Source organism: Mytilus californianus, unplaced genomic scaffold (genome assembly GCF_021869535.1).
Source record: "Mytilus californianus isolate M0D057914Y unplaced genomic scaffold, xbMytCali1.0.p SCAF_6, whole genome shotgun sequence".
NCBI classification, from domain to species: Eukaryota; Metazoa; Mollusca; class Bivalvia; order Mytilida; family Mytilidae; genus Mytilus; species Mytilus californianus.
Genome location: NW_026262712.1, coordinates 5169579 through 5174924, shown reverse-complemented (window position 1 = coordinate 5174924; position 5346 = coordinate 5169579). Strand labels below are relative to the sequence as shown.

Here is a 5346-nt window from a genome sequence, read left to right as displayed (position 1 = left end):
AATGCGGTAATGATAAATGTTAATCATATTATATAAATCAAATGCCAATGTACACTTTACAAATATGTTTGTAAATTATAATTTCAAGAAAAGATCCTTTTTAAGGACAAACAGGCAATTCCAAGATGAAATAGATAGTTAGGTTCTCACGGCATTTTGTTTACAAACTAATGTCATATTCGACACACGTAAATAGTTACACAAATTTCTGAATAACAACATGTTTTTTTTGCATATGTGATATGGGATACACCGACACATTGTACTTAATTATTCTTTCAGATGTGTATATGTCATATACAAATGAAACACATTAACATTGTCAAAATTCCTCTTCGTGTTATGTGGTCAAACTGTCTTACATGTATCAAACAACCTTCCAAAATGCAGTTTTTAATTTTTTTTTTACCACAAGAGTGACATTAATTTAACAAAAGAAAAATTTGCCGCAAATCTGGTTTTTGTAAAGTTGCAGAATCCGGTACACTATATAAATAGAAAGATGTGATTTGAATTATAAATTCGGCTTCTCAGTGGAAACTGCATGTACTCAGCAAAATGGTAGGTATTTTGGTTCACATGATGAAGTTTACAAAGTAGATAGTTTTTATGAATGATTTAGTTTATTTTGGTCATACAATTGTTCAGAGTTGATGCATTCGCGCTATTATACTTTTGATTTTGACAGTTTATGATAAAGTTTAAATCCATGAAGAAATTGGAGCATGATGTTCATTCTTAATGGTATGTACTAAAAGACGACAATAAAACAGGTAAAAAAAATCATTACATATTTTGAGAAAAAATGCATTGTTGGGGGAAAAGCTTATCATAGATAGAAAGCTTAAACAGTAGTACGCCAGACGCCAAAACTAACCATCGACGCTCGATTCCAAAAAAACAATCATTAAAATAACAAATACAACACGAAGATGAAGAGCGTTGAGGGCCCAAAATTCCGTATGGTTTTGCCAAACAGCTTAGGTATTATATTGCATATGTAGGAAATAATGTAAAGAGTATTTGAAAATTGCATATGTTTGGCACACTTCGATTAATTGACTTTAAACTTTCATGAGTGAAATACTAGTGTTAAAACAGCAAAACATAATAAACGAACAAATTCATATTTTGAATCATGTAAAGTTATGATCACTTGTCTATTGAGCGAGACCTATTGTGACCTTTCGATTAACAAACAGATGGTGGATAAATTCGATACGAATAGTGATGTAATTTGTTGATCAAATGATAGCAAGACATTTTTTGTAATTAATTTAAACAAGCATACTATTTTTATAGTTATTAGCTGTTAATGACATATTGAAGTTATGATAAAAGAAAACTGTTAATGACATATTGAAATTATGATTAAAGAAAACTGTTAATGACATATTGAAGTAATGATAAGAGAAAACTAATGTGTTGTTGGTTTCTAGTCAGTCAAATAATGTCTATAAATATTTATCCTTTTAGGACATAACACTGAGTTGCTTCCTTGTATTGTCAGCTTTTTGTGCAAGTCTTACTATTGTCCAAAATAAGGAAACCGCAGTAACAGGAAGTCTGACCAAAAATGAAGATAGTGGACTAAGGTTAGATCTTGGAATTTCCCATACACAAGAAAACTTCGAATTTGGAGGGTCAGTTTATGGAAACAGTCGGGGAAATGCAGGTGTGAACATAGGCATCAAAGGGAAGTTTCAAAAGAGATCTGCAGCATGGGTAATTTTTTGTATTTTTCACTTTTTTTCATTTTAATCCGATTTTCTCATTTATTTGTTTTTTTTAAGATTTTTTTAACAATCATTAAAACGTTGATTATTTCCCTTTATATCTTAGAATTACTGTAGCGTTATACTTTCTTCTACCAAACATATCTATAAATGCCTTCTATATTGTTTATGCTGTTTTTGTCGCTGGTTTGCCAGGCATACATACGAGGATTGATATCCAGAATTAATAGGTTTAAAAAATGATTATCAAAAAGCCACACACAAAAAAATGTTACAGTTCCAGTCATTAAGCTTCTTGAGCTTATAGCTTTGCTTTAATTTTACTATTTCACTGATTCCCTTCTTCTCCACTAATTGGCGTTAAAACGGTATTAAATTGAATGTATTTTATGTAATACAAAAATAATTGTTATTATCTGGTTATTTTGTTTTCTTCTATTTTTCAGTTGATGGTTAAGTGACCATTGAAGAGTTCAAATTGATGGCTCCCAATTTTATAAAGAAATGTGGATGTAACAATTAAAGTATGCATTTTGTAATGGTACTTACACAATCTATTATATGTAACTTTGACAAAGACATCGTATTCTGGCATGCATCGGGATTATTTTAATGAATTGTTATTGTAAATACATGTTTCTTAATTCTACTTTATGCGTATTCTTTTTTCAAATCAACAAAACGTGACAATCATCATCAATAGGTTTTTTGCTAAATTAACATACATGTCCGTGTGTTTAATTGATATTACACTGAGTCTTTTTTTTGTTTTCTTTTTTGCGTATTAACATTAGAATGGCCAATTGTCAATGAGATCCTGAAATCCCAGTTTTTTTTAAATTTTTCAATGTTTTACAATAAAAGAGGTACAATTCCACAATATAAGGATCGGAGTAAGCAACGGGTCATACCTGGTTCCGAAAATTAAATCAAACACTAAAACTGTTTCAAACTTGAAAATAAAACTTTATTTTATACACCTATTCTTATAAAACGTAAACAATTACCACCCACAAGTTAACATTTTGTAAAACTTTAATAATTTTATCCAAATATAGACCGAGGAAACACAAAGCATGGTCTAAAACAAATTCATAATATAAAACAGATAGTTAAAATGTCATAACACACATTATATTAAAACATATTTTGTCGACTCACGCGATATATATATGTCCGACGCCTTAAAAACAACAGCCACGTACCAATGTTCCTAAAAAGATATTTGTGACGTCATGAAGAGAGCGTAAGAACGGAATTTTCCTTAAATAGACATATTTCCTATCTAGTCAACGTTAAGTTATGAATCATTGTGTATTGGTCAATATCAATGTGATGCTATCTATATCTTCATCGCATACTAACAAAATATATAAACAATAAAAAATAAAAGTTTTCAAATTTCCAATTTATTGATGCCTCTTCAAGTGTTCATAGGCACAGGAATGTTAAGTTTTTGTTCATTCAACAAAGTTCTTAACAACCTTTGAACAAACCAATCAGTAATAATGATGGCATTGCACATATAATAAGTTTATATTAAGTATAAACACTTTTTAATCTAAGCGCACGTCATATTGCGAAGGCAGAAGGCACAACCATCGTTGAAAACACGTAACTGTTCTTGAAATGCATTTGGTAGGAATGACAGTCTTTGAACTGCAGTTCGGCGCTTTTGAAATTCGTTCCATCCGTTTGTTCCTCGCTCATAAGTATGGTGAATGAGTTCTGCTAATATGATACGTATAATAAAGCTCCATTTGACGGTGGTTATATTCCAAGTTAGATTGCATATTTCAAGAAGTACACACGTTATATTAACTATGCTGATGGTAGCACGGACGCCATACATACTTTCATTCAACTTTTGAATTTGTTCAGATCTAAAACTAACCAATACCAACATGAAATAAACTGACAGAAACCCTACTGATTCAATGGACACAGATATCCAAGATGAAGTAGCTTCAAGAAACCATTCTACGCCTAAATCAAATCCAAATTGATAAAATTTTACAATTTCAAAAGGGAATATCATTAATTACGTTATTTTTGACATTCCGGCTCCCGATGCTCAAAGTTCCAGTAAAAACGAATTAGCAATTGTATGTACTTCTTCTAGAACAGTACTAGCAACAAGAACAATCCCAAACACATCATCATACCATGGAATTTTACATAACTGTGAAGTGACTGGATTGCTAAGATACTCAAAGGCAGGCGTTAAGAGTTATGAGGTATAAATGTCCTAGTTTCGCCCAAGTAAAAACCATAACGTTCTTTTTGGAAAAATACAACAGATGTAAATACTCATTGTTATAAAGGCAATCGTGCCTATACTGGTCATACACATTATGTGGATAGTTTTCATAAAAATAGTTCCAGCTTGGAAAATGTTTTGCTGTATAAAACTATGTGACTCGAAATTGCCAGCACGATTGCATAAGGAAGTAATACGAAAACATTTCCTGCCAGTATATCCTGAGGTATATTTGAAGTAAAATTAGATGAATTTTTAAGTGTAAGCTTAATACATAATATGTTATAATGATTAATGCCAAATGATACAAAACAACATAATAACTACTTTGCCGTTTGATGGATCTATATAAGTAAAAATAGGTGATTGATTGCATTATCTTAGATGTGTAAACAAAATCAAATATTTACGTTTTTAGAATCAATTTTTCAACTTGGTCATTATTTGGGGGAATAACACAATGTTTGCCTTCTATCTTTACAAAACAACATAATAACTACTTTGCCGTTCGATGGATCTATATAAGTATTGATTGCCTTCAAACAAATTCCAATAATTACTAGTCTTGTGGGAATAAATGCACAATTTAGATGTCAAGCTGATTATTTTAAAACAGGTAGCACTGATTAAAAAGGTAACTCCTAGTAGGTCATACAACAGTAAATGAGATGTATAAATATAGGCGTAACGTAATGGTCTGCATATCAATATTAAGGTTATTTTAAAACTGTGAATACAAATGTAAGATCTTAAAATAAGGTTTCATTTAAATGTCTTCAAACGACGCCTGTTAAATAGAACTTATTCATATGTAGTTAACCATATAGATTGGAAAGAGATAACTCATTAAAATTGACATATTCTTTTAAGTTTGTATGAGTTGTGAATTCGTTAATTAATTAATCGAGAATAAGAGATTACAACACATAATTGCATTTAAAGTTTGAAATTTAATAGTTGATTTGCTGTACACCGCCATCTTGTATTGTACAATAGCAGTACACAATCGGTCTTATTCATTGCCTACGTCTTTAAATTTTGAGACAGATTTGCAATAAATATGCAAGTCTGCTTATCTGTATAAAGAAAAATAGGTGATTGATTGCATTATCTTAGATGTGTAAACAAAACCATATATTTACGTTTTTAGAATCAATTTTTCAACTTGGTCATTATTTGGGGGAATAACAAAATGTTTGCCTTCTATCTTTACAAAACAACATAATAACTACTTTGCCGTTCGATGGATCTATATAAGTATTGATTGCCTTCAAACAAATTCCAATAATTACTAGTCTTGTGGGAATAAATGCACAATTTAGATGTCAAGCTGATTATTTTAAAACAGGT

The 5346-nt window shown here is 30.5% G+C and overlaps 1 long non-coding RNA gene across 1 annotated transcript; it reads left to right on the top strand.

The window, feature by feature from the left end:
• The first annotated feature begins 529 nt into the window (after positions 1-529).
• On the top strand, positions 530-2275 carry LOC127705299 (uncharacterized). The gene is made up of 3 exons (XR_007983817.1): positions 530-561; positions 1477-1725; positions 2183-2275. It is a non-coding gene; the product is annotated as an uncharacterized LOC127705299 (long non-coding RNA).
• Positions 2276-5346: the final 3071 nt, after the last annotated feature.